Source organism: Elgaria multicarinata, chromosome 2, assembly GCF_023053635.1.
Source record: "Elgaria multicarinata webbii isolate HBS135686 ecotype San Diego chromosome 2, rElgMul1.1.pri, whole genome shotgun sequence".
In the NCBI taxonomy this organism is placed as follows: Eukaryota; Metazoa; Chordata; class Lepidosauria; order Squamata; family Anguidae; genus Elgaria; species Elgaria multicarinata.
The window spans coordinates 62,463,878-62,491,670 of record NC_086172.1 but is presented as its reverse complement, the minus strand read 5'-3'; the positions used below and the strand labels follow the sequence as shown (position 1 = coordinate 62,491,670).

Here is a 27,793-nt window from a genome sequence, read left to right as displayed (position 1 = left end):
TGGAAGGGCTTTACAACTCCCGACTGCTTGATAAAGGGGGAAAAACCATTGTCATCAAGTGGCACAATATTTAGGAATATACCAATTATTGTACTATACAACTCAATAGGACTGGATTCACTTGAAACTTTGGTGTCTACGTTTCTCCCCCACTGTTTCTAGGATTTACTGTTATTTTGTATGATACAATATACAGTATATATGCCATTTTCATAATTATTCAGTTTGTTGTTGCTGCTGTTATTATGTTCCCAAATCACTGTGCAATTTATAGCCTCCCTTGGGTATGTCTAATGGTTTCATTACAGAATAACAAAGCTTTCTGGGCATTAAGCTTTTGATTTGTTTTTAAGTGTCTGTCACTCCTTTTTTTCTCACTCATTCAATACCCAAGTTTGGCTATCCTCCAGCAGAATCAAAACCACTGGCAGGACATATTTCATCTCCCCCCTGCAGCTCCTGCATGCCTCCCTCCCTACAATCTGTTCCAGAGAGTTGGGAGACTCTCCAGAGCAGGGGGATGTGGGGCAGAGAAGAACAAGGGGAAGTCTCATTGAATGAACAGATGTCTGCTTATATGATCATGGATCAATAAGGCCAATGCAGACACAGGTTTTTCCTGCATCACCTAGACATATAGGATTTCTAATGTAGTGGGGACCAATACAATCCTGTACAGATGTGCCCTTAGTTTCTATTTATCAAAAAGCTCAAATGATAATGAAAAGGTCACAAGTTTAGGGGAGGGAAAACCACACTAGGTATTTTGTGTGTGTGTGTGTGTGTGTGTGTGTGTGTGTGTGTGTGTGTTTTAAACCAACTGTAAACACAGTGTTGTGCAATTCATAGCCTGACAAGGGTATGTCTAATGGTGTTGACCTAAATTTTATGACGTACCTGCAAAAATGTATCAAGAAATTATGCATATGGTTTCATTACAGAATAACAAAGCTCTCTTGGTATTAAGCCATTATTTGTACAAGTCTTACAGCTATAAATCTGACTGGGTAATAAATTTATAATAGTAGTAAGCAAGAGACCAAAAATATGAGCTTCACAAGGCGGAAAACGGATCTTAAAGAAAGTGATAAATAAGCAGATGACACACAGGGAGGTTGTAACGGATTAAATGAAATATCTATACACTTGTGGTAAAATATGTGGAATTACCCAGAGAGTACAGAACTTATGATGAGCTAGCCACACATAAATGCTTGGAAGTGGGAATCTTTAAAATGGGAAATACATTTCCATAAAAGAAATTTAGTGTTCTAATTAAATTAACCAATTAAAATGTATTCTTGCTACCCTGTAACACAAGAGTGCTTTTTTGAGTAAGTATATAAAGGTGCAACGTTTCACACTCCCATAATCCTTGCTGTTGAAGCTCTCCAACTATAGTAAACGTAGAATTATACATCAAAGCGGCAACAATGTGGTGTAGTGGCTAATGTGTTGGACTGGGAGTCAGGAGATCCGGGTTCTAGTCCTCACTCAGCCATGGAAGTCCACTGGATGATTTTGGGCCAGACTTTCAGCCCAACCCACCTCACAGGATTGTTGTTGTGAGGATAAAATGGAGAGGAGGAGGGTTATGTACTCCACCTTGGGTTCCTTGGAGGAAGAAAGGCGGGATATAAATGCAATAATAAATACAATAAATAATAAACAATGTGTTTCCTAAATGCATGATGACTGATTAACTTGAAAGAGCAGGCAGGAGGCATTTTGGCAATTGGAAGTGGAAACGCTTATACATTTCCATGTCTACCAATATCATTTATCATATTACATATTATTTCTCCTGACAGTCAAGCTTTTCTCAATTTCAAAGGTAGTGAAAAATCAGGTTAAAAAAAAGGTTGGTGGTATTTGTAGGGGGAAATTAGCAGGCAGGGAACAATTAGCAGATAGAAGAAGGGTTTTACAACACATCCTGACTGTCAATTCTCACTTTCAAATATAGTACTTCCCTTCCTGAAAGGGAACAGAGTTAGGAATTCCATGACTAAAACCACCCAAACTTTCTAGGGAAAAGTCAGCACAGAGCTGTCAAAGGTACCTCAAAAATGAAAGTAATGTAGCAAGTTTGGATGCTCCTTTTTTGTTGCAATGAGTGCTCCATTTTAGTTTACTGAGATTTTGTCTCTAGTAAATAGTAAACCTTCTGTTGTTTTTTAAGACCTTAACACACATCACCCATTATTTAGACTTCACTTTTTTCATCTAAGCTTTCCAACATCATCTTTGTTTTATAGCTGTACACCATCTTTCCCTGGTAATGAAATATAGGGAACAAAAATCAGAACACTGTACAACCTTAATACAAGAAACTTGGCTTTGTCTCTTGGACATCTAGAGATCATGCGCAGTAGACATTACACAGTAGGACTCAGAGGGCGCGTTCAGACAACACATTAGCCAACCTTGCGTTAATAACCAACTCCACAGTTAACTATTTAGGGGCTACTCTCCACACAACATGATTCTAGCCAACTACTGTGTGCGTTGGGGCTAACATTGAGTTGGCTATTAGTCAACACCATTGCAGGATCTACACTACTCCTTTAAAGCGCTTTATAACAGTTTTGAAAACTGTTGGGGCCCAGGACACACTGCATATACTGTTTTCAAAATGTTTTCAAAGTGCTTTAAAGCAGTAGTGTATATCCCCCCATTGACACAGCCTCCATCCTATCTCCTCCCTCAGTAGTCCCATTGATATCCCATCAGCCATTGCTGCCCCAAATCTAGCCCAGTGTCTATCGTGAACCAGAAACATCACCACTCCTCCACAATTGGCTTGTTCTCAACTGTGGGCATCCCTCTACCCTCTCCTCTCTGCTGGGATCTGCCACTTGCAATGGGGGCTTCCCATTCCTACACTGCCATGACCATTCCCCCCTTGGTTTTCCGCTGTACTGTCACCACCTCCCTACATGGGCAGTTGCTGGGCAAGTCTGGGCATGGTCTGGTAAAGTGAAACTCAACTCTTTTCCCAGGCATCCGCGATCTCACCTCTCTCCTGGTTAAGGCATGGGGGTGTAGCACTGCCGCCACCTTCCCCCCATGCCTGCAATCCCCTGCCAACTTTGAGCATGATCTCGTCCACTGGGAATGCCACTAGAAGCCCTTGATGAGGGCAGCAGCAAACCAGCCCTTGTTCCCCTAGTGCTTTTTGTCCCCACCTCCACCTGTCCCTCTTCTCAAAGCAGTACTAAATGCCTATTCCTTCTCCTCTCCTCCTCCCACATTGGGCCCATTCTCATCCCACCACCGCCAACCAATTGAAAGACCAGAAATATTTCAAATGCTTTTTACTGAACCACTTCTACAAATGCTTCTAGGCAAAAAGGACACAACAAGAATGAATAAGTAAGGGATACCCATGCAAGTAAGGGATATAGGCCACCTTGGTGGTTTGCACTGGTGATTTGCATTAGCTAAGGCACAACTCCTTAGGGTTCTCTGAATATGCAATAATGGGTTTCATCCCATCAGAGCAAGGTGCAAAGGTGTCTGACAGTTGAGAAGCACTTTGTGGGCAGGACAAGGTGTGATGAGGCTCTGCTCACAATCTGTTACTAGGCAGATTTCAGAAGTGAGTTGTGTCGGCTGTACTAGAGTGGCAGGCACTATTTTGGCCACTCTTGCCAGGGGACTCTGTAGCTAGCAAAAATAGCCAACTGTGTGCTCAGAAATCGTCAATGGTGCCCGTCACCAACGGTTGTTCAAATAGTCAACTCTGCACTGTTGCTTATTTGCATTGGTTATTTCAGCCAAATAACCAACTGTGGTGTGAAAAAGTCCTGCAAGATGACACAATAGACAATGGTTAATTATTTAAGCCACCGTTGCCACCGTTGACTATCATGTTGTCCGAACACAGTCACAATGGCCTCTAGTATCTCATGCAGCAGCATCTAAACCGCCCAGACAGCTTCAGCTATTGGGCGGTATAGAAATGCAATAAATAAATAAATAAATCTACAGCAGGGCTAAGTGACATGAAACCTTTCATACGTTTTAGCGTACAGCTCCCATATTCTCTCGCCATTGGCTATACAGGCTAGGGCTGTTGGGAGTTGTAGGCCAATATATTGGGAAGGCCAGAAGTTTTCCAACCATGTCCTAGAAAGATCTAATTTAACATGCTTATTTTACAAAAGTTTCCTCCCTCCTTTCTATAGCTTTTTCACTTTGTTGCAAGAGACAGCTAGAAAACCAGTATTGCCCATCTTTACCCATGACTTTGCTTTCAGGAATACACTATATGGCAACTTTTTAGCATTTTGTTTTAAAGACACCCTATTAATCCTTTTGTTCAAGCATAGTTTTGAAACATTATGCAATATAACAGCAACTCCAATATTTTTTGCACATGAATATTCAAAGAGTTGCAGTGTCACATATACAGTGATTATGTAATATAGATTAAATACATGCACACTGCCATGAAATGCATAGAGAACACACCATTCATGTAGCTAGACAAGAACTTTTTATTGTCTCTCTTAAACAAGAACAGATCAAAGGAAATACATACAATTAAGTCCATTGCCACTAGTAACTAGAATGTTTAATGGCACTCTCCACACTAGCACATGCACACATATAGAGTATCAAAGAGGTAAATGTAGAGATCAGATTATTTTTGGTCTGTATCGTTTTTGCATGTGTTCATTCATAATCCATTCATTTCTGAATTATTGTGTATGTTGTTGTTGCGTGACAGAAAGAGAAAGAGAAAAAGAGAGAGAAAATCTACAAAAAAGTCATACATATTTTTTATACATTTTATACTATAAAATGCATTTTATGTACATTTTATGGTAAAATGCACATTTTAGAAGCATTTTACTGTAGAAAATGCATTTTGGTATATTTAAGGCTGAAACCACATCTCAAAATTCAGAGAAATTCAGAATCAGAAGGATAACTGTGCTCCAATCCGCACATTAGTACCGGGGGCACGAATCAGGTCACTTTGCTTTCTAATGTAGACTGAACCTTGAGCATTCCTTGCTACATATTCATAGTAACAGAATACAGTAACAGAATATTTTGGGTTGTGCCTTTTAGTACACAATGTAAATGACTCAAACCTCAGACAGCCCTTTGTCTGCTCGTCATCGACTGCTGTTAAACTAAATGTTTCTTATCGTGCAATCAATACTTCTTTACGAAAATAAACCCAGGCATTGACAAACAACTCTGCAGCATATTGCAGATTTCCTGGTAGTAGGCTTCGACAGCATGCACAACTATTATTCTCAAGTGAGAGGAAGGGGGGAAAGGGAAAATGGGCATCAGTTTTTATGCTTGCAACCTGCTTAAGTTCAAACATTCTACTATATCAGGCAACATCTTCAGACTAGTTAGTTAATATCCTTATGATTCTTATTACCATTCAAAATGGATGGCTAGCACCGACAGTTACCTCTTAATTTTTTTCCAATGGCACTTAATACAGATTAAATTTAAGAAGCATGAAGTAATAGAAAGTATGTAATAATTTAGTTCTTTGTGAAGATGGATCTAGCAAAGCCCTTTTTTATGGTGCATATTACACTATAAATGGTTAAATAAGAAAATAATTGAATTTAAAAACTGAATCTTCATGTGGATATACTGTAGGTAGGAAATACATTCTATATCTTAAATCTCACATCTCCATTGCCTTGAATATTTTCCCTAGTTTGTCTTCTTCAAAGTCTTTAGAAAAACAGAATTTTCAAATATGCTTAAGCAGAACTGCCCCAACATGCAAACACAATTTCTAGTGATAAACCTTTCTTTCAAAGGCCTTACATTGCTAGAGGCCTGAAACCAAAAACTGAGTGTTTGATTAAGTTCCATGTGAAATTCAGCTGTACCAACACTTTGTCTAGATGGTTGATTTCCTAGTAGAGTTTCCTGGTCACAGTGCTGTACCCACAGTGGGAATTTCCCCTGTCAGCGTATAGACTTTTGATTTAACAATTCTATGCCCCCTTGGTTTCCTCTTGACAACACTGGAAAAGCCTTCTAGTATCTATGCAAAGGTTTGGGTCACCTTCTCCTCTCCTTGAATCTTCCTTTCTTCATCTCCATGCTTCTACCACTCATTTGGGCTATTTCCCCCTCCTTACTTCAGATATCTTGCATCTTGGACAGCTGCCCTCCCAGTTTGTTGTCTTTCCCAAAGCGCTCTCGCTCTCGCTCTCTCTCCCTTCCCAGTTTCTCTCTGACATCCATCCTTCTCTATCTCTACTTACTTTGGGTTGCTCTTTCTCACACTGTTCCGTATCTTGCACTTTTTCTTCAGCCTTTTAGTTTCGGAGTACCCACCCCTTAGTTTCCCTAACCCTTGGGACCTCTTCCCATTTCAAAGCCATCATTTTGGTGATTTTCTGATCCTAGCCAAACAAGACAACTTTTCCATTCCTCAAAGAATTTAAACTAAAAATGCTTTGTTCTCCGAGCAACTGATCATTCCAAGTGGCTACTAGGAGGAGGGCTTTCTCCACTGTGGCACCCCAGTTGTGGAACGAGCTCCCCAGAGAGGTCCACCTGGCACCTACACTGTACTCCTTTCGTTACCAGCTGAAGACCTTTTTATTCTCTCAGTATTTTAACACTTAATTTTAACTTAAATTTAAATTTTACTGTTCTAACTCTGTATTTTAATCTTATATCAATTTTTGCTGCGTGGTTTTATCCTGGTTGTGCTTTTTATACTGTATTTTGTATTTGTGTTTTTAAACTGTTGGTTGTTTTAGTATGGTTTTAATTTTTGTAAACCGCCCAGAGAAATGTAATAAGTAAATAAATAAATAAAGTCACCCTAGCTAAGCCTATGTTAAACGCTTCACCACCACTAAGAGCAATATAGCATACATTTTCTTTTAATCCTTCCTCCAACTATAGGCCAGTCATTTTTCAACTGGCAAATCAAAGAAACTGTTTTATATTTTTCTGTTTCAATTCCAAATAATTCCCTAGCTAACTCTGTTCAACAGCTGGTAGTTACAAATTTGGTGTTCTTTATACAACTTGTCTATCAAGAAGCCTAAGAAAGGAGCTTTAAGATTTCAGCAATCATGGTTAGATGCTTTAGAGACAATAAAAATGGTTTTCATCGTTTGTGTTTTTAGCCAATCATGTTCGTTTCTGTTTGTGTCTAAGCACACCAACAAATAGAATACTAGTGACTAAAAAGATAAACCATGAAATCTAGTGCTCGTTATTTTTAAAACATCTAGCCAAGATGCCTGAAAACTTACAGTTCCTTTCTTATTCTGTATGCTAATTTTAAAAAGGGCTTGTTAATACTGTTGCTCACTTCAGTATAAGGTGCTGCCACCTCTCACTGTGCAGTAGCTCAAAGTTGCCACCAAGTGGCAGGACAGCAACTTTATTCAATTCCAATTTGGCTATATTTATCCAGCACTATGGCACAGTTTTAATTGCATCTATGGAACAAAATAACTGCTGCTAAGAAGTTCCTTTTTCATTCTAAGTGTAGGATTAATCTGTATTTAGATATTTAGAATGCTATTACATGTGGAGTTACTGTATATGCAAAAAGGCCAAATAATAATAATAAAAAAATGTGATAAGCATTTAGCTTTGCTCCTGCTATTTCCAGCTGTGAAACACTGTCAGGACTTGGAAAATGAAAAGGTATCACTGCCAAATAGCTGTTTAATTATGTGAAACAAGCAACCAGGGCCAATAAAACTTGAGTCACCACTAAAACTGCTCGTCATCTTCCACAGACTAATAAACCAAGCCTACTAGGTGGATGGCCTTTTACAGTCTTGCTTGGAGACTCAGGGTCTCTAAACATAAAAAAGCACTAATATGTATATAATCCACTACAGTACCATAAACCATTTCAAGCCATAGCAGAAGCAGAAATGACTTGCATCAATTGTACCCATCTTTTAACTTGCTACCTTTTTGGATCAATCTATTTATGGTATTTTCAACAGGAAATGAAAGGATGCAATAAATATATTGGACAGCCTTTTTCCTATAATGAAACATTTACCATTTATTCAAATTTGAAGCTCAGAGACCAGTTTTAAGACTTAGAATTGATCTTCAGTTTCTAGCCTAATTAATTTTGTATTTAAAGCTATATTTCTTTTCCTTGATGTATGTGTTCCACAAAAAATGTAAAAAAAGAAACAAAACATCATTTCAACGAACAAGAAAGCCCACATACTGAAATCATGGATTTTTTTTAATCTTAAAACCATAAAGCTACTCAAAAATGAATTTGCAAATGTAATTGAGCTTCTAATAGCTTCTAGAGGCAGTAATTAAAGAAATCTCATTTCCCTAAATTAAACATAATGAAATGTTTTTTGAGATCAAATACAACCTGGAAATGATATTAGGCCAAAGATAATTTATATGAAAATCTAATATTCGCAAGTGTGAAAGATAAGCTTAAATCAATAGCAAAATAAAAAATAATCTCTTCCTTGATCTAGTTATAATATATAATCTCTGCTACTGGATGCTAGCAAGTCTTGCCATTTTATTAAACTAATACTTTTCCACAAGGACTGGTCTCATATGGATATATTCGATCAAGGCCAGTTAAGCATTTTATAACAAATCATATACACTTACATGCATGTGTAAGTGCATGTGCAATACGGAGTAGGTCCACCAAGGACTGGCCATTTAATATAAGGGGCATCTCAAACTCCTGCTGGCTGACAGCCCTAACCTCTGACAAAAGGGGAAGCAATTATGTTCCAATGTGATTCATTCTCCTTGATTCATTCCCTTTTCTATGCTCCTCATTGGCTACCAAGCTACTACTCCTAGGGCAAAATCCAATGGAATGCTTATATCCCAGCTGAATCTCTTGTCCCTCCATCAATTCTGTGGAATGAATCCCACTAATTCTGTTGCGTAAGCAGGATCCACCACTTGTGCAACAAAGATTTGGTGATTCCCAAAGAAAGCCCCAAAATGAGTAGCCATGCTAGTTTCCTTATGTGAGGTCCATCAACTGCTGTGCTCCAGAAATGAGTGTTTTCACTTGTTTAAATCTTCAGTCAAGACTTGGGAATTGGCAGGGAATTGGCAGAGGCATAAATGCGCCGTTGGATTCCACTCCATCTCTTTCACAGTAAACTCTCACTGGCTTTTTCTCCCACCAAGATTGGCTATTTTATGCCAGTGATACTTGCTCCTTTAAACCTCAATGGATCTCGCCAAGTGACAACTTTTCTATGTTGCACTGATAGGAAGTTGCACAAAACACCATTGTTCACATGTAACAGTACTGCAGAAAGGTAACACCGTCCTTTAGTCCTTTAATTTCCACTGTGCCTCTTTCATTTTGTCAACTGACCTGCTTCTTCTGTGCTTCCCCACAAAAATTTATCAGGCTATAAAACTGATACAATGTAGTATGTGGGCAACAAATACGTCCTATATATTTGCAAAGCAGCCTAAGATAGGGTGATATGGAATGGAGAATTGGAAGAACTTGACTCTAAAGCTCCTTTCTCTCTTATGGCCGGATGCAAGTCTATAATGATGAAGAGATCTGTTGTATGGTACTAGTGGGAGGCAGGGCAAGAGGTCATTTCCAGCTCCACCTGGTAAGAGTAGCTGAGAAGTAATACCTTGTATACATTGCTCACTCAACAGCTTTGATTTTTAAACATTTGTCTAACCAATAGCAATTAATGCCTCAAAGGGCAAGCAGAAAGAAAGACATGACAAGTCGGGATATATCCTATTCGTGCATTTAGTTTCAGTTCCATAGGTTACAGTATCAATAGAACTAAATTTAAAATCAGGGAAAAGAGAAGGTATATTGCATACTGCTTCACATCAACCATTTTACAGCTATATCTTCCTGTATACTTTGGTATTGGAAGTGATACAACTATTGGAAATGAAATATAATTAAATGGAACATTGAATTGCAGTATATGCTAGAGTCAAGGGGAAAGAGTTTTCATTACTGGTTCAGAGATGACCCTTGTTATCCTCTTGGAAAAACTGAGAACAAGAAAAGAGTAGGAGTATATTTCTGTTACTTTCCCTGCAGTATTCCTACCATGTTGTCTGAGCAGACAAGAACAGAGAAAGGGTTGGGAAAGAAACCAAAAGACTCATTTCTGCATAAAAAGCCACAATGTCAGGAATTGAGTTCTCAGCAAGTTCTGAAGCTGGGATCCAAGAGATGGTAGGCAGGATTTCAGCCCATGTACCTCCATCACAGCTCTGGCTAAAGGAGAAAAGCAGCCAGATCAGCATCTTAACAATAATAGGCCAGTAGATCAAATAAAAGCTTTCAAGTGATGTTTATTCACTAGTTAGAGCAACTAGGGAACTTTGCTGTGATCCCAACAATAAATAGACTTCACTACTGCCTCATCGTCTGATGACAAGATCTGACACACAGGCATAGCAAGTGCTGAACATACAACAATAACAACAACAACAACAGTTTATTGCTTATTAGCTAATCAGGCCATACACATGCAAAAACATAATAAAACACTTCTCTCAGCCAGAGGAAATACCAAAATACAAAGTGTTAGTAAAGTGGCTAACAAGAACAAGTTAAAACATTTTATAATCCTGAACAGTATTTGCTAACATGTTTGACAGGTTTAGTCTTTTGCAGCAGCCAGTGACTTTCGTTTCTCCAGAGCCCATCTGACAAACTTGGCAGTCCTATATGACATATAATAATCTATATCAGCCAATAGTGATATGGTTATGCTTACAGAGGAGTTATCTTCAAACCCAACTATTAAGGGCTCAAGACATTGCTTCCTCAGCTCTGCGTACAATGGGCACTCTGCTAGGAAGTGTGGCACATCCTGTACCTTGAGACAGCCGGCTATTATTATTATTATTATTATTTATTTATATAGCACCATCGATGTACATGGTGCTGTACAGATAACACAGTAAATAGCAAGACCCTGCCGCATAGGCTTACAATCTAATAAAGTTGTAGTAAACAATAAGAAGGGAAGGAGAATGCAAACAGGCACAGGGAAGTGTAAACAGGCACCGGGAAGGGTGAAGCTAACAGTATAGAGTCAGAACAAACTCAAAGTTTAAAAGCTATAGGGAAAAGAAAAGTTTTTAGCTGTGTTTTAAAAGCTGTGATTGAGTTGGTAGTTCTCAGGTGTTCTGGAAGAGCATTCCAGGCATGAGGGGCAGCAGAGGAAAATGGACGAAGCCGAGCAAGGGAAGTAGAGACCCTTGGGCAGGCAAGAAGCATGGCATCAGAGGAGCGAAGAGCACGAGCGGGGCAATAGTGTGAGATGAGAGAGGAGAGATAGGCAGGAGCTAGACCGTGAAAAGCTTTGAAGGTCAACAGGAGAAGTTTATATTGGATTCTGGAATGAATTGGGAGCCAATGAAGAGATTTCAGAAGCGGAGTGACATGGTCAGAGCGGCGGGCCAGGAAGATGATCTTAGCAGCAGAGTGGTGGACAGAGACCAGCGGACTGATGTGAGATGAGGGGAGGCCAGAGAGGAGGAGGTTGCAGTAGTCCAACCGAGAGATAACCAGTGCGTGAACGAGAGTCTTGGCAGAAGAGACAGACAAAAATGGTCGAATCCTGGCAATATTATACAGGAAGAAACGACAAGATTTAGCTACTGCCTCGATATGAGGAATAAAGGAGAGCGAGGAATCAAATATAAAGCCAAGGCTACGAGTTTCCTTGACCGGAGTAAGCGTGACATCGTTGACAGTAAGAGAGAATGAGAGATGAGGAGAAGGTTTAGGAGGAAAAACAAGCAGTTCAGTTTTTGCCATATTGAGTTTCAAACGGCGATGAAGCAGCCAGGCTGAGATATCTGAAAGACATGCTGAGATACGATCGTGGACATCAGGAGAAAGTTCCGGAGATGAGAGGTATAGTTGTGTGTCATCGGCATACAGGTGATATTGGAGGCCATGAGATTGAATAAGTTTACCCAAGGGCAGCATGTATAGAGAAAACAGCAGCGGGCCAAGCACCGAGCCTTGCGGAACCCCTACTGAAAGGAGAAAGGAGGAGGACGAGCTGCCGTTAGCCGACACGCTGAAAGAGCGACCCTCTAGATAGGAGGCGAACCAGTTATAGACAGAGCCACAGAGTCCAAGGTCATGGAGGGAATCTAAGAGAAGATCGTGATCAACCGTGTCAAAGGCTGCAGTTAGATCAAGGAGAATAAGGACGGAATAATGGCCCTTAGACTTGGCAGTGAGAAGATCATTGGTGATCTTGGTAAGGGCTGTTTCAGTGGAATGCAAAGGACGGAATCCAGATTGAAAGGGATCCAGAGCAGAGTTACTAGAGAGAAAGTCAAGACAGCGAGAGTAGACCACACGTTCCAGAATCTTTGAGACAAGGGGCAACAGAGAGACAGGTCGGTAGTTAGACAGAGAAAGTCGATCAAGAGTGGGTTTTTTGAGAATGGGAGAGACAGTAGCATGTTTAAAAGCAGAGGGAAATGAGCCAGAGGACAGAGAAGAATTAATGATGTGAAGCAAGGACGGGAGGATAGCGGGGATAAGATTAATAAAGACGCGAGAGGGAATTGGATCACGGGAACAAGTGGAAGGCTTCGACGAGGCTATAATGTAGGACCTATAGTGTGCCTTAACCTCCATCGCCAGGACTGAGTTCAGTCTGCACCTGGTCATAAGCCATCTCAACTCATATGTGTAATCTGCATATAATAACACTGAGGTGCTCCTTCCTGTCCTCTAGATGAGATGGGGAGAAATCAGGATTAGATAAGAAGGGAATTATGTCATTAAGATATAGTTTAAATAAAAGAGGTGCTAGCAAACATTCCTGGTGTACTCCTTTGTTGGTAGTAATAGGATCTGAAAGATCTCCACTCAAAGAGACCCTCACACATAGACTAGAATTTTCATACAGCCCCTGTATTCTCCTGAGCAACTTATGATCCACATTTAAAAGTGTAAGCTTGTGCCAAAGGCAGGGTCTAGATATAAAACTGAAAGCTGCTCGAAGATCTAAATGCAGCAAAAACTGAATAAGTGGGGTTGTATATTTCCTTATTAAGTATTTTAGTAGAAAGCAATGGTCCATTGTAGATCTACCACACCGGAAGCCTGCTTTTCTTCAGCCAGGAGGTTCTCCCCAAACACCCAATTTTCTAACTTGGCTAAAAGATGTCTTGCATATAATTTTCTAATAACATCCAGTAGACTTATAGGGTGATAATTCCTGGGGTCTGACCAGTTGCCTTTTCTTATAAAAGGGCACCACAATAGCCATCACCCAATCTTAGGGAAATTTCCCAGTTCTATCAATAGATGTAAATTCTGTTGCAAACATCACGATCCACCAATGGGGATAATCAATAAAAAAATCTGGTGGAATACTGTTCCTTCTGGGGGAGCTTTCCTCACTTCAACTTTCATATCAGCATAGCTATTTCCTCGCAAGTGACTGGGGCCCATGCTGAATATACTCTCATGCACAGAAGAAATTATACAGTTTGGCAACCCCAGAAACAACAGAAAAGGTAAGAGGTACCCTAGCTTTCAAAAACCCCTCTCTTCATTTCCTTTCTGTTCTTCCCATTATTTATTTAAAACATTTATATCCCGCCCTATATCAATAAGATCTCAGGGCAGCGTACAGATAAAAGCATACAGAAAACAATAAATATACATAGCTAAAAACAAATTAAACCATAAACCAAGTTAAACGATATATAATTTAAAAGCAGTAAAACTATTAAAACAGTTAAAACAATGTGCCTAGTGAATTCAACCATTAAAAGCTTTGTTAAAAAGCCATGTTTTCACTTGGTGACAGAATAAAATTAGCGTTGGCACCAGTCGGGCCTCCAAGGGGAGGGCATTCCACAGTTGAGGTGCCACAGCAGAGAAAGCTTTCTCCCTCATCCCAACATAGCTAATGTGTTGTGCTGGTGGGATGCAGAGAAGGGCTCCTCCAACAGATCTCAAGTCTCAGGCAGGCATATATAAGGAGAGGTGCTCCCTCAAGTATCGAGGTCCCAAGCCTTCCCAAGAACATTACATGTTCTTCTGTTCCTATTCTCCTTCTATCCTAAATATCCTTTGAAAAAAACTGAAATATTTCTATGTTTTTTCCAGAAAAATACCTTTTCATTACCCACCATAATCCAAATTGCTTTCTGATCCCATCCCCTAAATGTCCTTCCCCAACTCACAGCCTCCTACAAGGAAAATGGCAAATAGGTAAATGCAACTAAATTTATAGCCATGATGAAGAAATGTGCCCTGAATCAGCTAGGAGCTTGCTTTGAAGCAGTGTCTAAGACCGAGTCACTTTCAAAAGCTTCTATATGCCTAGAAGTCAGTTGTTCTTCACCCTCCAGAATCACACCACAAATTCCATACAGTGGTTGTTTCTCTTGCTGTGGCTCACAATAACCACTCCAAGAATCCCATCACAGCTCTCCCTTCCACTTCTGTGCCAAGAAACACCACATTCCACCCCAAGCAACTCTCCCTTTTCACCTGCTTCGTGATCAACCCACCTTCATGGCACTTTAGCAAGTAAGGCATTATATTATTAGTAGTAGAAGTGGTAGCAGCATTAGTATTAGTATTATTTATCCCCCTACAAACCCTACTGGCACACATTAGATTATTTTGAACTTTAACATACAGAACAATTCAGCATCTACAGCACAAACACAAAGTTAAAATAAAATACTTTCCAACTGAAAAAAGTGAACTTCAATGCATATTTTCCTTGCCAAGCCTGTAGGGTATAGACACCGAACAATTTTAATAATATCTAATTGCTGAATCCACTTGGATGTGTCTTTTCCTCTCTGCTCATGTGAGCAGTCTCTTCCATTACAATTTTGGATTCAACTATGGTTAGCATTTCATCCATTCCTAGCTACCTATAGCCCAAAGCACTGTTTCTTAAGCTATTTTTGACAACAGTGTTAAAATGCAGTGCTGGATGCAGTTAGTGAAAATGTAGGTACAGATTACATATATCTGCAGAGGCCACCAGTGAGGGAGGAAGCAGCAGCCAGGCATCTCTCCACCATGCCTGGGTCCAGCTCCAGCTGAGAGCCCCCTCCCTCTTGCTACCAACTGTCTCTGCAGAGGCCACCAGTGAGGGAGGAAGCAGCAGCCAGGCATCTCTCCACCGTGCCTGGGTCCAGCTCCAGCTGAGAGCCCCCTCCCTCCTGCTACCAACTGTCACTGCAGAGGCCACCAGTGAGGGAGGAAGCAGCAGCCAGGCACCTCTCCACCATGCCTGGGTCCAGCTCCAGCTCAGAGCCCCCTCCCTCCTGCTACCAACTGTCTCTGCAGAGGCCACCAGTGAGAGAGGAAGCAGCAGCCAGGCATCTCTCCACCGTGCCTGGGTCCAGCTCCAGCTGAGAGCCCCCTCCCTCCTGCTGTCTCCTGTAACTGCTGAACTTTCCAACTAAGATTGTAGCGCCTGAATTTGCTTTCCTTTCCCCCCTCCTCCTCCTCCCTCCCAATCCCCTTTCCTTTTGTGTCATGTCTTTTAGATTGTAAGCCTGTGGGCAGGGACTGTCAAGAAATACTTTTGTAAGCCGCCATGAGAGCCTTTTTTGGCTGAATGGCAGCATAAAAATACTTAAATAAATAAATAAATAAATAAATATATTCAATGTTACACTAGGGGGAAAATTACAACAATTGGCATTGTTCCACTAGCACCACTGCTATCAGATTTAGCATAACTAGCACAAGCAATACCTAGCCTAATAAAGTAATGAGTTGTGCAACAGAACGCACAATGGCTTGTGCAAGCAGGATCAAAGAATTATATCTCATACTTGTGTAAGGATAAAATGGGGTTTCCGCAAGTGGTAGCTCAAGAGGTACCGCTTTTAAAGTAAATGATTTGGAGAACTATCTGAAGTGTTTTTGTTTTGCTTTTCACATTGCAGCTAATGCAGTTCTTGTTTCAAGTATTTTACAATGGTTGGCCAAAGTTCTCATTCATGTTACAAATGTCTCCTTCTGTTTTCTCATTCTCATTAATAACCCTTAGAAGCACAAAAGTAATTTAAGCCACATGGCTGAAAACACCCTAAGAAAGTATCTATTCCCCCCCCCCCAAGAACAAAGTCCATTCCCCCTAAGAAAGCTATAGAAATAAAGAATTTAAATAGACTTGTCCAGTTTACAGTTTTTCACTGTGTGTGAGAAAAGCCGTGAGCCTAGCTAAGAGATAAAGTAGAGGAAAGACAACACAAAGCAAACCGAGGCATCAACTTCCCTCTTTTTCCAGAAGCCAGATTATTAAGGTGTCTGTCCTTGTAGCAACAACACTGCCTGGAACAGACATGGGATTTATATTGTTTGAACACTTCCTACGTGCTACAGTGAGAATGATCTGAAAATATTTGCCATGTCCAATTTTCCTAATAAGTATGAAGGTACCAGGGGGAGAAAGGCATTCAGAATGAATTATATGTGTTTCATTAAAAATCACAATTGTGAGGGGACATATATTATAAATGAGCAAATGCAAGCCAAGAAAAGTGAATCCTTTGCTTTACAGATATATATTTATTCAATATAATGTTAGGGGTAATATTAAGCTGAAGTAGATTCATAAAACTGTAAGGATTAGGACTAAGACCTTGCCATAAGCAGGAAAGTTTGTTTACTGAATACCCTAAAAAATAAACCAGTATAACCATATTGTCCAAGAAGGAAAGAACAAGTGTAACACCTAAAAGGCCCAGTAGAATATATAGCTCCAAGATGAATAAAATGAGCTTAGCCACATGACCTAATGGAAGCTTTAAATAGAGTTTCAGAGATATCTAATATCTATGAAAGTTTTTGAACTGAGAACTAGTTACAGACTTATACAGGTTCTTTAGAGCTTATTCTTTTGACATTATTCTCATACTGGAAGCCATCAAGACACTAAGGAACTGTCTCTCTCTAAGGATCATATTGCATTATAGGATGCAGTATCAAAGGTACTTATAAGTTTTATTACTTGTTGTTCTGGTCCTCTTCAACATCACAGAAAAATGGCCAGATGGTAAAAAAATATACTCGCTAGATTTGATGGTCCAAATGTTCCAGGCAATCTACTTAGAATCCATTTCTGGACTCTGAAGAGGAAGCATTCATATTTGCTATACCATGATCAGAATCAAAATTGATTTGAATAAGTAGCTACAACAAATAAATGGATATTGCCACTATAGGATGATTTACCCAGGGATTAAATAGGATGCTTCAAAGCATTCTCTTCAATTTCTTTGTATGAGTTCTTAGTGTATACAAACAACAGCTCTGATTTAAATTAAAGTAACATCTGGAAACACCAATCACAAACCAGAACATAAAATTGAGACCTGATATCCCACAGCATAGTAGTTAGACATGCTAAACATGAGGAATTCTTTCTTCCCATGCAATCTAATAGACCATCTACACCAGCCATATGAAATCTTTACTACTTGAGATTCTGATAGAATTATACTGGTACCTGTATGTTCTGTTCAGAACAAAAAGTGTGCCTAATCTTAACTGACAAACACTTTTATTTAAAAACGCATTGAATGAACATTACATCCAATCCAGTTTACATTCATGCTGCTTGGATAAACTAAGCCTGTAAGACTCAGCTCAGCCAGCCCCATCTGGTGCGGTAATATTATTGAAAGAGAAGATATATAATTGGCCCACAAGCTGCACTTGAATAACTTCACCCATATTCTCTTTTGATGCAAATGGGAATTTGACTCACAGGGAATTAAACTTCTGTTTTGTCTTGGGAAGTGGCTGACATCATACAAAATAGACCATTTGCTATTTATAGATGCACTTCCAAAGCTCAAAATCTGCCTTCTTAATGAAATTGTCAGATGCGTGTAACAGTCTGAGAAACCCACAACAAATGAGTTTGGAGTTCTAGGAATCCAACCTGTAGATTCTGCAATAGACAGCTTTTTCTGAGTCACGTGTATTCCACAGATCTGCATGCCAGTTTTTCACTTGGCGGGGGGGGGGGGGGGGAGTCAGATTTGCACTAACTCCCTTTACCACTAGTGTGCATTAGTGCAAGTGTGTACTTGTGCAAATGCACTCTGTATTAGTTAAAATGAAAAGTCTGCAATGGGGAAAAATGAATAATTAGGAGTAATACAAAGATGCACATATTTTTGCATGAATTTCTCCTAATGTATGCACAGTTCACTGGTGATGCTTGTGCCTGGTAAGGAGTGGGGAAGAGAAAAGATATGCAGTTGAGGTTGCATGGTTATCGCAAAGTGGCAGAATAGCACAAGACCTTCCCCAAGCACGCATGCACAGATCAGGTGAAGAAAATGCAGCAAGTCCTCTTTTTATATTACTTTTGTCTTCACATTTGTTGTTGGAAGAAAACTCAATAACCACATTTACAAGTCATATTAAGCCAGTATGAGACAATGTGTTGGTGCAAGTTGCTTGCCGGCTCCCCCTTGGCTCTTCCTTTAATCAGGACCAATTAAACAAACCACAGACATCCCCTCCATGGTCTGTTTATTGTGGTACGTGCACAAGGCAATCTAGCTTGTCTCTCACCAAATCAGTTGGAGTCATAAGCTAAGACCAAACCATGGCATATCACTAGCTCATCTGGGGAGAAAAATAGCAGTTTCCAGTTCACATGTCACAGTAAAGAAACCTTGGATAGAATATCTTTGGTTTAGCTGCTGCTCCATAATGCTTTACATTCTTATCATGACATGCAAATGCAAACAATATATCTTTGCACTCCTGCAAAGGAAAGCATGAAAATTAAGCAGTGGACAGAGAAAAAGTTTCTGAGGATCAAAAAATTACTTGCAAAAATGTAATTTTGTTCAATGTCTTCTATATTCCGTGTGGCTAGGAGTCCTATGTACCTAATTTTCTAGCAAAATGATTATGTAAAAAACTTTCTCTTTTTCAAGTAAGCACTGCAGAACTGGCATTCTTTATGAAAAAAAGATGAATCATATTCTTCCTCATGATTTTTTGGCAGAATTTTTGAACATGCATTTATTGTGAAAGTTTCCACTTGCCAATAAGACATCTAACAGGAAAGAAAGGGGATGAATTTTTATCCCAAGTTCACTCTCTCTGTGTTTTACTTCTTAGATAATGTGACATGGAATAATTGACAAGCAATAAATGTACAACAAGATAGCAGTATGTGCCAACTCATTTATAAGACAATAACTGTATTCCTTATTCTACCTGAAACAAGAACCCCCCACCTAGGCAAATTCATTTTATATATATTTCTGCTCTCTCATTAGTCCACAATGTCTGTTGTTCTCCAGCAGCACGCTGCCCACCTCCTGCTTTCTGGAGAGATGAAATAACAGTGGGGGTAAAAACAATGAAATACACTTTCATTCCAACAGTCCATTTTCTTCATCAAAGCAGCCAACCTGAATACATCACACTAGAATGAATGCTTCTTCCCTCAGGTGGTGGGTGGTTTGAGTGTAATATAGAGTGGGGAGGAGAATTGATATGCAATTATGGTTTCCAAGACTGCCACAAAGAGACAAAATAGCACTGGGCCTTCCCCAACCACTCCTCCATTCACCAAAATCACTACCATGGCTAGACAAGACATAAGAACTGTACAATCTGATGGCTGGCTATGGACAGAGGCCAGTGTGTGCATTACCCTTCTTCTATACTACACTGGGCCCTACCATACTAGGGTTTCTGCCATCTACCAGTTCTAACCATTTGAGGACATCAACCTTGCCATGGTATCAGGGGGGTTAGATTACTGTGCCCAAGTAACTTGGTATCCAAGCAACATTTTGCACTATATGCATTCTGTCACTGGAGTTCCTATCGCCACTAAAGGATCACTGCATTAAACTCAATTTGTGTCCTACTAAATAACTTAGAAAGCACTTAAGACATTGTATTAATACATCCATGGAGCTTGGATTTTTTCAAAACCACTTATTAAAATGAAATGCATTTCAGGTGTGTTTATAAACGCTTCCCTAAAATTGGAATGCTTCCCTAAAATTGTTTTTTTGCTTCCAGCTCTCTGATTTAATTGGAAAACATTATAAGCATCACAGCCAGCTTATCAAACACCAGTGGGGCATGTTCAGCCTAAGAATGTAAACTAACTTCATGATCTCACTTATTATGACAGAGCTAACACTACTCTTCTGTTCCACTATTAACTAACTTTCTCATGAACAGAGAGGGCATTGCAGCCACTCAGTCATACATAGAGCACACCCACTGAACTTAAGTTAATCGTGACGAAGTCTAGATCCAACCCACTGTATTCAAACAGAAATTATAGTTATTTGATATAATCAAGTAATTTACCAAGGGTTCAAAATGAGCATTCTTCAAAAATGACATTTACTTTTACAAAACTTTTCTCTGTGATATCTCAAAGGTCTGACCTTTTGTTGAAGTGAGGATTCCAACCATCAGAAAATGCCTTGCTGACCTCAGTATTTTATTATGCTAAGAAGATTTCCCTAATCATTTAAATGTTTACAAAACCTCTTTACACCATGCTGTTAAATAGCCACACTAAAATTCACTTCACAGCCTGCTTTAAGATACTAAGTGCACAATCCTAACAAATCCAACAATAATGGCTATAAATACATCCTAATACAGTATGGGGCCTGATCGACCTGAAGTTAGTCATGATTAAAACTGCAATCCTACGCACACTTACCAGAGAGTAAGTCACACTGATTTTAGCAGAATTAAATTTTGAACACATGCTCAGGATTGCATCATGACAAGCTGTGACCCTGTTCAAACGACACGCTAAGCCATGGGAGTTAAGCATTTCGAGGTAAACATTATGACTTAGCGCATCATGTGACCCATGACTTAGTGTGTCATGTGAACCATTCATAACCATGGTGGCTGTGTAACCACAGTTTAAACATGCTCACTAAATCATTTGCTTCAAAAGGGTTAGCAACCTAACCATGGCTTAGTGTGTTGTCCGAACACATTTTTTAAAATAGTGTAAATGCGCTCCAACATTGTTTGTTTGTTTTTAATTAAAAGCACTCTATTTAGGGTGTGGACTGTGGAAAAGCTATGGTGTGGAAGTCTATGCTTAACCCATTACTACCTCAGCACTGCTGCTGCTTCTCTGTCCTAAAAGACATCTCCTAAAGCAGCTTTCATTTCAGAAACTGGCCCTGGGGCCCAATGACACATGGAGGAAGTTTGTACGCTAAGGTGAAAAGTGCACATTACAAGTCCAACATAGGGTCCCCAGCTCTGTGCTTGCCTCATAAGGCTAACAGAGGATGGCATATGCAAAAGAACTGGAAGGTGAGAGGACAACACTAAACTCTTCTCCCACCTGCCAGTTCTCCTTGTCAGTGCCCACCTAAGCAGCTTAAATCCATTTCTCTTTCAGCTGAGCTCTGAGACTGGAAATAAACCAGGTGGGGGAAGGAAAAGCTGAAAAGCATTTGAAAAGAAAAATCAGTGGACAAAGAAAGGGTTATGTTCTCCCTCCCATCTACCAATTGTCCACCACCACCACTACCACATTCTTATTACCTGAGCAAAGACAAGTATGGGAGCATGGGTTTTCTGAGACAAAATGTACTTGCATTGTTTTGAGAACAATGAGACATTATTTAGCTGTAACTAATTTGATCCATTAGTGATGACTAACCTTAGATGGATCAGAGCCATAACCAGTAACTGAACACTAGAGGAAACGGGGGGGGGGGGAGGTCTTGTTCTACATATTGAAATAAATCTTGGCCCATTAGTTTTCACTTTCATAGCACAACTTGCTTGATCTCATGAGAAAATGTTGGTCCATACATACTTGAAAGATATGTTATGCTTATTGTTACATGACAATAAAACTGAATTAGTAAGGGGATCAAGCTTCTCTTAAGCAGCATTGATGAGAAACTGCAAGCTGTTATATGATGATGCATATATTACTTTAATTGAAAAATCATGTGCATTTATAGAGATACAGCATGAGTAGGACATTGGGGTCACACATCTGCAAGTAGCATAAATCTGTATTTTCACATTCTTATCCGTCAGCTGAAGGTCTGACCTTGAACACAATAAGAAATGAACAGTAGCAGTTAAACACTGAAGATTGTTTTCTTGCATCCAAGAATTAAGACACCTGACAGGTGAATTCTGCCTATTTTTAAGACATACATTTAATTAAATGATTTTTGTACAACTCCAAATTAATCTAATCAAGTGGTACATTATGGTGTAGAAGAGGTGGCACTAGTTAAATCCACATTTATATCAATTATGCAAGTACAAAAATAGCTATTTTGCATACAATATGGAAACTTTTTCTTTTATCATTGTCTCCTTGTGTTGGATGTTCCCCTCCACCCATGCAACAATTTTGCTCCTAATTTTCAGCACAGATTTTTATACCAACTCACTTTCAGTAACAGTTCTTTCCATGTACCTTTATTTTTTCTCTTTAAACATTAACAAAGAGAATTTCTTTTCAGCTCATCGCTATAAAAATATTAACCCAGTAATGTACATGTACCTTTCTACTTCCAATACATACTATTGCCCCTGGGCAACTGGGAAGGCTTTGGACTGCTGAGCATAACCTTTTAAAATTAAAGTAGTCACAATTCAGTATTATTAGTGCCTACTTGCCTCCTATCTATTAGTTACTGAGGTATTGCCCCAGGCAGCATAATCTGTTCCTAGCCATAAAATGGGATTTGTTCCATACTAGAGGGAACTGCTTTTCTGATATTAAATATACCCACTGGATAATGTGGAACTCCCTCCAACTTTCCCCTGATCATCTTCTGCATGGGTTATCTAATGTATAAATGTCAACTTCTACCTCAGGGCTATTTTCTTTACCTTTCATGTTGTACTTTTTGAAATATTCTCTGTGTTTTACATTGAGATCTTTCTAACCCAATGTGACCCACATATACTGTGTGTGTGTGTGTGCGTGCGCGCGTAGGCATGCTTGCTGACAATACTTTTTCATAATACTATGGCAAAGGGCAAGCTGCAATTATATGTGAGCGCCAACATATTCCTTATACGTTTCCCAACACTATTTGCTCCCAGCAAGAAGAGTTGTGGTGGACCGCTTACATCTAACTAATTCTAAAGTAGCATGTCTCTTTCTTTTTGCTTCAGTAAATATTAAACTCAGCACTTCTAAGGTACTTGCTATTTGCAAATAACTAATGTGGCCAAATTTGATATACATAGGAACACATGAAGATGCCTTATACGGAGTCAGACCATTGGTCCACGTAGTCAGCCCTGGATTAACCTTTAAGCAATATAAGCACATGCTTAGGTCACCAAGGGAAGGGGGGCACCACAGAGTACCAGTACCATAGCTGTAGACATCTAATTTTAAGGAATTCCAGATTCATAGAAAGGGCAGTGGTTCTCAACCTTTTTTGCTCCATTCCCCCCTTTCACCATTGTTCAGAATATAATTCCCCTCTTCTCAAGATAGTCTAACTCAAAAGGTGCATTCCAAATAATATGCATATAATATTGAAAATCTTTTATTTTTTTCTATATTAGTCCCATTTAAAGGGGCCATGCAAAGCATGGCCCCTTTTACATTCTCAGCTCCCATGCTCTGCATTGGCCCTTTAAATGGGAAGCTTGAAACTTCTAGGACTGCGAGGGAGGGAGGGAAAAGAGAGCAAAGGCCTGGCTTTTGCAGATGACATGCCGCTTTTCTGGGACAATTTTAATAACGTGTGTAGGAAGACATAATCCACAGGATTATCATACTTTGCTGAATACTTTCCCAATTCCCCCCCCCCCCCGCGGAACCATAAAATTCCTCCCTGGGGGGAATTCCCCCCTTGTTGGGAACCCATGGCAGCATATTCTAAGAGCAGCAAATTTTTATTATTTGTGCTTTATTTTATGACACGCAATCAACCACCTTCAGCATTTATTGAGTCTTAACGTCTTGCCAGCTAAGCAATGCAAGGGCCAAGGGGGCACTATTATTGGACTGTGCTTAGGGCATCAGCTGACCTTAATCCGGCCCTGCATGTAGTCCAGTATTGTCAACACTGACTGGCAGTGCCACCCCAGGGTTTCAGGCTGGATTCTTTCCATGCCCTACCTGTTGAAGGCAGGGATTGAACCTGGGACCTTTGCATGCCAAGTAGGTGTTCTATCAACACTGAGCTATGGCCCCTCCCCACACTTGTAAATTAAACTGGAATTACTTTTACAGGATTTAAACAATGCCACCAACACTGTAGCTTTTGGGCATTTTTGCTGAACACACAGGGAGCCCAGTCCCAAACATGATGACTTAGCTGTATTTTCCATTTAAGTATCTATTTTAGTATCAGGTTGTAATAATGCCTTTTAGACTACAGTGTAGCATCCATTATTGTTAAAATGCTACAGAAAGTGAAAGTGCTGTTAAAAAAAAAATGATTGTATGTCCTCCTCAGTATAGGGTGTTCATTCAACTCAGAGCTGCAGAAAATTCAAGAACTCTTCTAAATATCATTTGGGATGAAAATGTCCGTAATGGGCTGCATGAGATTAGACTTGATCTGAACTTTTAGTTATGGGAGTCATTTTAAATGTACACAGCTCCCTCTTCTGGAAGAAAGGAGAAGCAATGACTTTAAGAACTCTTATTACCTACTTTGATGCGACTTGATAATGTAAGTCATGCTACAACTGATACAAAATCCTTATGAAGAGTAGAAAATGGACCAATTTGTCCCTTATATTTTATGAAAATGTTATGTTGAATCTTTAATGCAGAAAAAAACTGAACTCAATGTGCCTGACTTCAAAAACTATACATGATCAACTTTTTTTGAAAACCATTCGGAGTAAGAGAAACAGTTTTGTTTTAAGAAAACATTGAGTTAATTGAATTAATTTATATGGTCATATTGAAATTAATTCAGCAAGCAGTATATAAGTATACTAAATATTAAAAATTAAAGAAATCGTTAACAATAAGACCACAACATAGAAATGAAAAGGAACACACAGGCCCTTTCTACATCTAAGGGTTATCCCAGGAAAATAGAGGGATTGTCCCTGCCTGCTCCTGGGATCCCCTGTGTGGCATTTGGATGCACAGGAACATTCCCAGGACGATCCCAGGATATAGGGTTGGTGTAGACATGCCCTAAGATCAGATATGTTCACAAGATTATTATATAATATAGGAGAAGTTGAGCATTGACTTTACAAAAGACAGCTAAAGTCTAGTAATGTCTAGTAAGTTAAAAGCCAGCACTGCGAAGAGCAAACAGAAACTGAGACTTGATACGAAAAAGAAAACCCTGTGTGGTGTGGTCCTCACAAGGGCCAGCCAATCAGCACACAGACAGCTTCTGCAAGAAGCAGGAAGAGCTGGTTACTTCTGAACTTGATGATGCACCTGGCCAAACAGGAATGACTGTGGATCCATAGTGAGCTTACTGTGCACTTCTGTATGCAGCCTTTAAGTTGCAGCGTGGTTCTGCAGCTCAGTAGGAAGAAGGACAGAAGGAGTGGGAGACACATGGAAGGTGGACTGCGGTGTCAAAAGGACCAGCAAAAAAAATCTCACACATCATTAGTACTTACTCCTTCAGGGGGAGAAACGCTGTTCCACCAAGGGTGAGCTATTCCACCTGCTCCCCCACCCCCACCTGGAGACTTTAAAAGCAAGACTAGAGCTGAAGGTTGGGAGGCGCTGTTTCAGGGGGAGAAATGATGTTCCAACCAAGCTTTCTTTTCTTTTTTTAAACTTCTTATCTGGTTTGTTTTTCTGTAAACTTGTATTCAGTATATTTTTGAATATTATTGTTTTGTTGTTGATTAGTATATTGTTAAATATTGTTGTAGTTTTAATTTTTGTAAACCGTCCAGAGAGCTTTGGCTATTGGGTGTTATAAAAATGCAATAACTGAACTGAAACTGAAATATATATTATAAGAAATTTGTACTCAGATGAATAGGAATGCCATCAGAAGGGGTGAAAAGTTTCTGGAGGGAAAGTAGAGAACCTTTGAAAATGGCTCAAAGTTTTTAATCCTGAGAATGGTTAATTATTTTAGCTTTGTCAAAGCAAAATAAACTATATGCTCATCAGTAAATTTAAAGGTTACCTGAGAATAGCACCACTGAGATAAACCAAGAATATACCAGGAAATAATGAAAGATAAACTCTTTGATAACTTGAAAAATACAAGCCTTTAAAACCAAATGAGATGCAGATCTCAATACCTTTTTCATCGGTCCCAAGCAGCAATGCAAGCCTAAATCAGGTTGGAGTAGCAGCACTGGAACAGCAGGGGGCCACCTGGCCGCCTGGGCAGGGAAGATCACATTTTCCTCTGCTTGCTATTTCCCTGATTGAAACTGTGGCCCAAAGCAGATAAAAGCTGTGCCTGGGAAGAGATTTAGTATGTGTAACTGTCTTAATCCACTCCCAGCACTGCATCATGAATCAAATTAGCATGCCCTTAGCACTGACAGGAGATCCATTCTTCTGATATGTCGGCCTGACCCTTAGTTTCTATGGGTCTGTAGAGACTTAGGGACTTACTCCAAAGTGTGCCTTTATAAGTATGCATACTGAGGTCTGATACAGAATTGTATGGTTGCTGTTCTAAGTAAGTAAGGATGGAGTCCTGTCCATGTTTAGACAGAAAAGAGTCCTACAACTCCCAGTATTTCCCAACCAATATAGCTGGTTGGGGAATGCTGGGAAATATTAATATTTTTTTCCTGTCTAAACATGCATAGAATTGCACCCTAAGTAAGTAAATAGATTTGGGGACTTCTACTACATATCTCAAAAAATTCCTGAACTGAAGGGAAATCATGAACTGAAGGGAAATCAAGAATTAGTTCAATCATTGAATTATACTGTGAAGTCCAAAACTTTAATCACTATTTTACATATAAGATGAAAGCTTTCAGGAGATACATTTGCTAAAGCTCTGGATTATAAACAAACACTGACTTTATTTTTTTTAAGCCTAGAACTTACGTGTATGCGCGCACGCACACGCACACACACACTTACACAGAACTAAAAATAAATAAAAGAAAAATATATATTTAAATGGATACCATTGTTTGTATACTGTTTATGCTTTTGATGGTTTTAAATTTTGTATACTTCTTAATGTTCACTGTTTTTAACTTTTGTAAATCGCCCAGAGAGCTTTGGCTATGGGGCGGTATATAAATGTAATAAATCAAATCAAATCAAATCACAGAACATGGGAATACCGCAAAGCATAATCTGCCACAAAATGGACTAGAATGTCCAACAGGAGGCAGAAATATAGTATTAAACAAAGTAGGTCAATGAAAGACTATAAAGGAGGAAGAAAACCGAAATGAGGTAGAATATGAAAAAGCTTTAAGTAATATACTTCTCAAGAAAAAAAAGAGGGGCAATCCTCTGCTCTGGGTCCAAGCTTAGTGCAGCATTTCAAAAGATGTGCTGCCTTTTTAAACCCTAGAATTGCCCTACGGATTACACAAGGCAGGTCAAGAGTCAATAGAAGGCTATGAAAGGGTGATTATGACATGAAGTTGGAACAGAAATGGTTCAATAACAGGTTTCTCTGCTTGAAGTGGTTTGATGATCCTGGCACCACCAATTCCAAAATTCCTAGTGACTCAGACAGCAATCTTATACTTTCAGAGCAGAGCGTCCAATATCAGAGCCTCCCTTCCTATGTCCTGTTGGTTCTTGCCAGCACGGGAAGGTTGGGAAGGAGACAGGGCTTACTGTATTTTTCTTCT

At 39.6% G+C, this 27,793-nt stretch overlaps 1 protein-coding gene across 3 annotated transcripts in view; it reads right to left on the bottom strand.

Annotated features, from left to right (window-relative positions):
• The window catches only part of NCKAP5 (NCK associated protein 5), a 640,533-nt gene that overhangs the window by 319,515 nt on the left and 293,225 nt on the right, over positions 1-27,793 (bottom strand). The gene's annotated exons all lie outside the window — the stretch shown is intronic.